The sequence below is a fragment of the Mastomys coucha genome, unplaced genomic scaffold (assembly GCF_008632895.1).
Source record: "Mastomys coucha isolate ucsf_1 unplaced genomic scaffold, UCSF_Mcou_1 pScaffold15, whole genome shotgun sequence".
Lineage (NCBI taxonomy): Eukaryota > Metazoa > Chordata > Mammalia > Rodentia > Muridae > Mastomys > Mastomys coucha.
In genome coordinates this window covers 81,760,978-81,767,995 of record NW_022196897.1, presented here as the reverse complement: position 1 = coordinate 81,767,995, position 7,018 = coordinate 81,760,978, and positions in this window count along the sequence as shown.

The following is a 7,018-nucleotide window of genomic DNA, read 5'->3' as shown; positions in this document are numbered from 1 at the left end:
TTAGAATGATTGCAAATTACCTGACACACAGCAGATATTCAATAATTACAGTAACCATGAAAGATTCACAGAGAGAGGAAAAGATAATATTTTGTTTCCATTTGTGAGTACTCGAAGTGACAGTTGGGAGGATCGATAAAAGTCACTTCCTTAGGTCTTGGAGAATAATTGAATTAAAACACTTCTTTCTCCATCTGTGATCCTATTAATAGATGCCAGACCCTTTAATCAATGTGTTTCTGGCAGGCCTGCCTACCCAGGCACATGCCTGTTTAAAACAGACACATACATTTGTAAGAGTCAGAGGTTGTCACAGCTGGGGCACTAAAGAAAATAACTAAGCTGAAATAAGTGATTGCTACTTTGAGACTAGAACACAGCCAACTGAATACCATCATAATTTTGTTTGAAAATGACTAGTGGAATTCCATTCAGATTTTAATTTTCTATTTCCCAAATAGTCATAATTATTCCATGTCTATCCCACATACTACTTTTGATATTATTCCATTATTAAGTCAAAGTTTCTTCTTTGAGCAAAATTTAAAAATTCCACAATCAAACATCTAATTTTGGAAAATTCTGTATTTAAAAACACAGGTTTTCATTTCCTACTGTCAAGCAACCAATTCTCTAATGTTCTTTTATCTTGACAGATCTTACATTGGTTCAATTTACATTACTGATTTTTTACAACTATCAATCTGCTTTCTCAATTCCATTTACACCATTTTACTCTTGAAAAGGTATTATGAATTCATTAGAAACACTGAATGTTTGCTGTTTGCTTAGTTATAATGGTTTTAAAGAGAAAACAGGAGGACCAAATGGGAAAGAAGAAAGGTAGAAAGCAAGGAAGGAGAGATGCAAAGGAATGATAAACTCCATTTTGAGGTACACACACATACACTTAGCACCATCTTTGCTGTAAAGCCTTCTTTGATTACCTGCTATATTATCCCAGAGCTGAAGCTGATATATGCTATACTTTGAAGCCTTTGTGCCTCTGGCTGAGACTCTGAAGGAAGACACTATACATTTATGGAGACTAACTTCCAAGCTAAAAATCTCACTACAGACGGCTATAGTAGATGATATTGTTTTATACTGGAAATGCCTTAAAAGAGGAGGTGATTAGTCTATTTCTTTTATTATTTTATTGTTTATATAGATGTCAAAATATTTTTTACTTTATTGTGTGTGTGTTATATATATGTTTATGTCTGTATGTGCATGTGTCTGTGTAATGGCTCTTTGAATGAAAATAATCTTGTAGGCTCTTATGTTTGAGTATTTGGTCTACAGTTTGTGTACTGTTTGGGGATGATTAGTGGGTGTTAACGATTCAAAAGAAGGTGTGCCTAGAAGGTTAGGGTGAGCTTTGAGGTTTCAGAGCACTCGGGCCATTTCACTTCTCTCTCTCTCCTTCCTCCTTGGAGAAGAAAATGTGAACTCTCAGCTGTTCCTAAAGCCAAGAATTCTTTTTCTGCTATCATGGATTCTGAAAACATAAGCCTAATTAATTATTTTCTTTTATAAGTTGTCTAGTCCTGGTGTTTTGTTAAGTCAATAGGAAAATAAAACACACACATACAATGCAATATAGACCTAGTGCATAATACACTAGTGCATATATCACTTTTAGTATTTGCCTAAATGTCTCTCAGTCAATATGTAACAGAAATAGTTATGTATCAGTATTTATTACCATTTTATTTACAATAACCAAGTTGTAGGATCAACCTAGTGTCTCACAACAGAGAAATGGATATTGAAACTGAAGTACTTACACAAAATACATTGTTTTTAATCCAAAAAGAAGAATAAAGTTATGTCATGGGCAACAAAATAAAGATAACAGCTAGTAGAGCTAAGTAAATTAAGGAAGACTCAAAAAGACAAATTTTATTTCTGTCATTTGTAGTATAGTTTCTATATTAACATAAACATATGAGATCACAGATGTATTTATGACATGGAAAATGAATTTGAGAAACAAAAGATGCTAAGGAGAAAGGTAGAAATGAGGATAGAGGGTATGGGAAAGCAATATGGTCAACATAACAGGTGTGTGTAAAACAGTCCTCATACAGCTCAGTTCGACATACAATTAATATCGTATATGCATTCAAAAAATGTGCAATTTCCAGAAGAGAACAAGAAGAAAAGCAAAGAAAATACACTTGTTAAAATTCTTTTGTGTATGTATTCAAAATAGTCTAGATATGTTAAATGTTATAAATCAGCCAACTTATTTAATTGCATATCTATTCAAATGATAATTTTATATATGCACAGAATAAGGATTTATAATATAAGAACTAATAGATAATCAAATTTATGGATATTGATATATATACATATATACATATATATATGTATATATATACACACACACACACATATATATACATATATATATATATATATGTATATATATATACCCATTGCTAAATAGAAAAAAAATATCCTTGAGTTGCAGCAAGTATGTCAAACCATTCAAATACATTGTTCATAAATATTGTTATTGCTGAAGAAATGAGAGAGTATAAGTTGTAGGGATCTTTAAAAGAAATATTATGTATGTCACTCTGAAAATATAAGTCCCTTTTAAATACTTAATAAAGTATTTTCCTATGTTATATATGTTTTAGATATTTATATATTAATGTTCTTAAATATACCTAAATCAATAAATAAAGATATAATCTCTTTGTCTGACCCAGAAATCAAACCACACACTCACATATACTTGAACTTTGAGAAAGATGCCAAAAATATGCAACGTAAAACAAAAATCTTCAATAAATGGTGCTGGTCTAACGGTTGTCTCTATGTAGAAAATTGAAAATAGACCCATATTTGTAAATCTGCACAAAGCTCAAGTCCAAGTGGATCAAGGACCTCAACAAAAAGCCAGATACACTGAATCTAACAGAAGAAAAAGTGGGAAAGAGCCTTGAACTTATTGGCACAGGAGGAAATTTCCTAAACAGAACTCCAATGGCTCATGCTCTAAGATCAAGAATTGATGAATGGGACCTCATGAAACTGGAAAGCTCCTGTAAGGCACAGAAATTAGTCAGTAAGACAAATCAGCAAACTATAGATTAGGAAAAAAAATTTTCACTAACCTCACATAGAGGGCTAATATCCAAAATACATAAGAACTCAAGAAGCTAAACATCAAACAAACAAACAATTCAATAAAAAAAATGAGGTAGAGAACTAAATGGAGAATTCACAACACAGAAATCTCCCATAGCTGGGAAACACCTAAAGAAATGTTCCAAGTTCTTAGTGATCAGAGAAATGAAAATCAAAATGACCCTGAAATTCCACCTTAAACCAATCAGAATGGCTAAGATCAAAACCTCAGTTGACAGCACATGTTGGCGAGGATGTGGAGAAAGAGAAACATACCTCCATTGCTGGTGGGATTGCAAACTGGTACAACCACTCTGGAAATCAATCTGGAGGTCCTCAGAAAATTGGAAATAGATCTCCCTGAAGACCCAGCAATACCACTCTTCAGAATATACCCAAAAGATGCCTAACCATGCCATAGGGGCATGTGTTCTACTATGTTCTTATTGGCCTTTTTATGATATTCAGAAGCTGGAAGCAACCCAGATGTCCCAGGACAGAAGAATGGATACAGAAAATGTGGTTCATTTACACAATGGAATACTACTCAGCTATTAAGGAGGAGGATATCCTGAGTTTTGTAGGCAGTGGATGGAACTATAAAATATCATCCTGAGTGAGGTAACTCTGACCCAAAAGGACATGCATGGTATGTACTCACTAATAAATGGATATTAGCCAAAAATGTACAGAATACCCAAGATGCAGTCCACAGTACTCAGAAAATTCAACAAACTGAAGGGCCAAAATGAGGACACCTCAATCCTACTTGCAATGGAGAAGAAAGCAATCACAAGAGGGGAAGGAGGGAGGAAACTGGGAGTGAAAGGGAATGAGCAGGGGTGGGAAAGGGGGAACATTATCTGGTAATGGTTTAAGGGAAAGGACTGAAGTCCTGAGAGCCACCAGAAAGGATGGAAACAGGCAACCTCAGGAGGTGGGAGGTTGTGGGGACTGTCCAAATGCATCAGAGACCAGTGAGGTGAGAGACTCTCAGAATTCAAAGGGAAGGACATTAGATGAAATGCCTGACAGGAGAGGGAACTTGTAGAGCCCACCTCCAGCAGAAAGACAGGGCATCAAGTAAGGGATTGGGTTGCCATCCCAGAGTCAAAACACTGTCCCATAAATGTTCAGCTATGAAAGAATTGTGGGGATGGAAATGGGGAGCATCCTGAGGAAAAGGAGGTCCAGCAAAAGGAACAAAGTGGGATTCAGCTCAAGGGGAGGTCCCAAGGTCTGACACTATTGCTAACGCTATGGAACCGTCACAAAAACGGACCCATCATGACTGCCCTCCGAAAGACCCAACAAGCAGCTGAAAGACCAAATAGAGATATTTGCACCCAATCAATGGACAAAAGCTGCCGACCCCATGGTTGAATTATGGAAAAGCTGGAAGAGGCTGAGAAAGAGGGAAACCCTGTAGAAGGACCATCAGTCTCAATTCACCTGGACCCCTGAGCTCTCTCAGACAAGGATCACCAACTAGGCAGTTTTTATTTTATTGTTTTATTTCTTTCTGATTTATTAATTCCTTTGTATGAATGTAGAATTTCATTCAATGAAACTTGACTGCATTTTCCTCTCATAACTCTTCACAGTGCCTTCTCTCCTCCTTCTCTATCCATCCAACTTTGTGTCTTCTTTCTGTTTTGTTGGTTTTTTGGGTTTTTTTTTTTAATCAATTGAGTATTGTGTACAATTTATGTGATGTCTTTAGCAATTACATTTTACCTTCAAGTTCTGGGAGGCAAACAATGTCAATGGCATTGAAATTGCCATTTCATTGAAAATGAAATTGAAATCAGTTGTCATACTAATTTCAAAGTGTCTTTGAAGTCCTTGACCAACAGTTAAAAGGGAATGTTCTAATGCCTGACATTGTGATTTTGTTAGACTTTTGCTATTGTGAAGAAAAGTATTATTGCTCCAAATGGCATAACTTTATTAAATTTACATAAAATAATATGTCCCATATAACTCTTTCAAATGCCTTAGCAGTTTTTATTTCTGTTCCCTTTCTCTCCCTCTGCACTGCTGTCTTTTCCTCCTTTGCAGTTAAGTACATTAGTTTTTATTCCATTTCCCCATTCATAGACCCGGTGTAATGCAATAACTATGTACAGTTCCTTGTCCTATTCCCTAGCAGACTATTTTAACTTCCTTGATTTCTGTAAGTTACTACAGATCATTTGTGCACGTTGAAAGATTTGGAACTAAGATCCATAAACCAGAGATGCCATGGCATTTATCTTTCTGGGTCTGAGTTACCTTCTTCAGTATTACTATAAAATAATCACACTCTATATTATTTTTTAGAGATAGGGTCTCCATACCCATAGCATTTGTTTTGACTAGGTTGACTGGCAACCAAGCACCAAGGATATGCCTAATTCTGTATTATGGAGTTTGGGTTATGGTGGAAGACAAATATGTGTAGCTTTTTTCAGTCCTGATGTATAGCAAGATCATATTATTGGAGGTAAAATCTCTGAAAGGCAGAATAATGGTCCAAGGAAGATAAGTATTTCCCAATCTCTGTAATTGGTTAGAGCATCATACTACATGACTAGATGAACTAGGACATTCACTACACAGGCTATCTGAACTATAAACATGGACTCAATATAGTTTAGAATATTTCTAAATGGAGAAAAGGACAAGGGAAGAGAAAATTAGATTAATAGTAATGTGATAAGTACTGGTCTGTTGTTGGCTTTGGAGATGGAGTGGCTCTGATCCAAAGAATCCAAGAAACCTCCAGAGGACAGGACATGGAAATCTTCTTGAAAGGAACCCAATTCTGAAAAGGAACACAACCCTGATATCTGAACCCTAGCCTCGGAATATCTATATGATAATCCTGACTTTTAGAATGAACATCAATTTACTAAATTTGTAGCACTTTGTTACTTACTTCTGTAAAAAGGAAACTAATTCAGAAGTCCCAAGAAACATGGTTTTCTCATGCTGCCTTGCACCTGAAAAGTTGTTATCTTCCAGGACCTTTGTAGCCACTCTGCATCTCAGTTTTCTCATGTGGGAAGTAGAAATCTTAACACTAAGTACTTCACAGAGCAGACAAACTAAAAGAACACAAATGCATCTTAGTCATTTAGAGAACTGTTTGATTTACAGTAAGGACTTAATACACATTTCCTATGAACACTTCCTCAGAGGACTCCAATTTTATATCAACTTGGAGAATGCTTAATAAGGTGCAGAATGTTTCACACTGACAGGACAGGTGGAGCAAGGAAAATAAGGGCTCACTATAAGTGGAAAAGCATGGGAGGTTACTTGCAACAGTGGCAGCATCTTTTCTGTTAAGCTAAAATTTTATCACACATACCTTTAAAATTCATCTTGCTACTTCCAAACATGGGGGTGGAGAATGCACATAATTATTTGGTATTTCAAAGAAATAAAATTTAAAGAGAACCACTAAAGTTATCTATCTTTCTCTCCTCAGCTCAAAACATCAAAAATAGATGTCCTTGGCATGATAACACACTGAAGTCATGTTGAAAGAAAACTATAATTTCCATTCCTCGTTTTCCTTTCTCCACAGTAAGGCTGCAAGCAGATGGGAAGATCAATTTAGTTACTTGACATTTAGAGGCATAAATGACTTAAGAGCTTTATGATCCACTTTCATTGAAGCATATTTGATAACATCTGCCCAACATCTTACACTCACATCAGAGCAGAGTAGGACTTAACAAGGGGAGAATGGCTAAGAGCCAGCACCCTGGGCTTCCATCCTTGGCCCTGATGGTAACATAAGCAGCAGCCTGGATCTAATCATAAATAAAGCTTATTATTTGGGTGGAAGCTTATTTATTTTTAACCCAAAGTAGCTACTAAT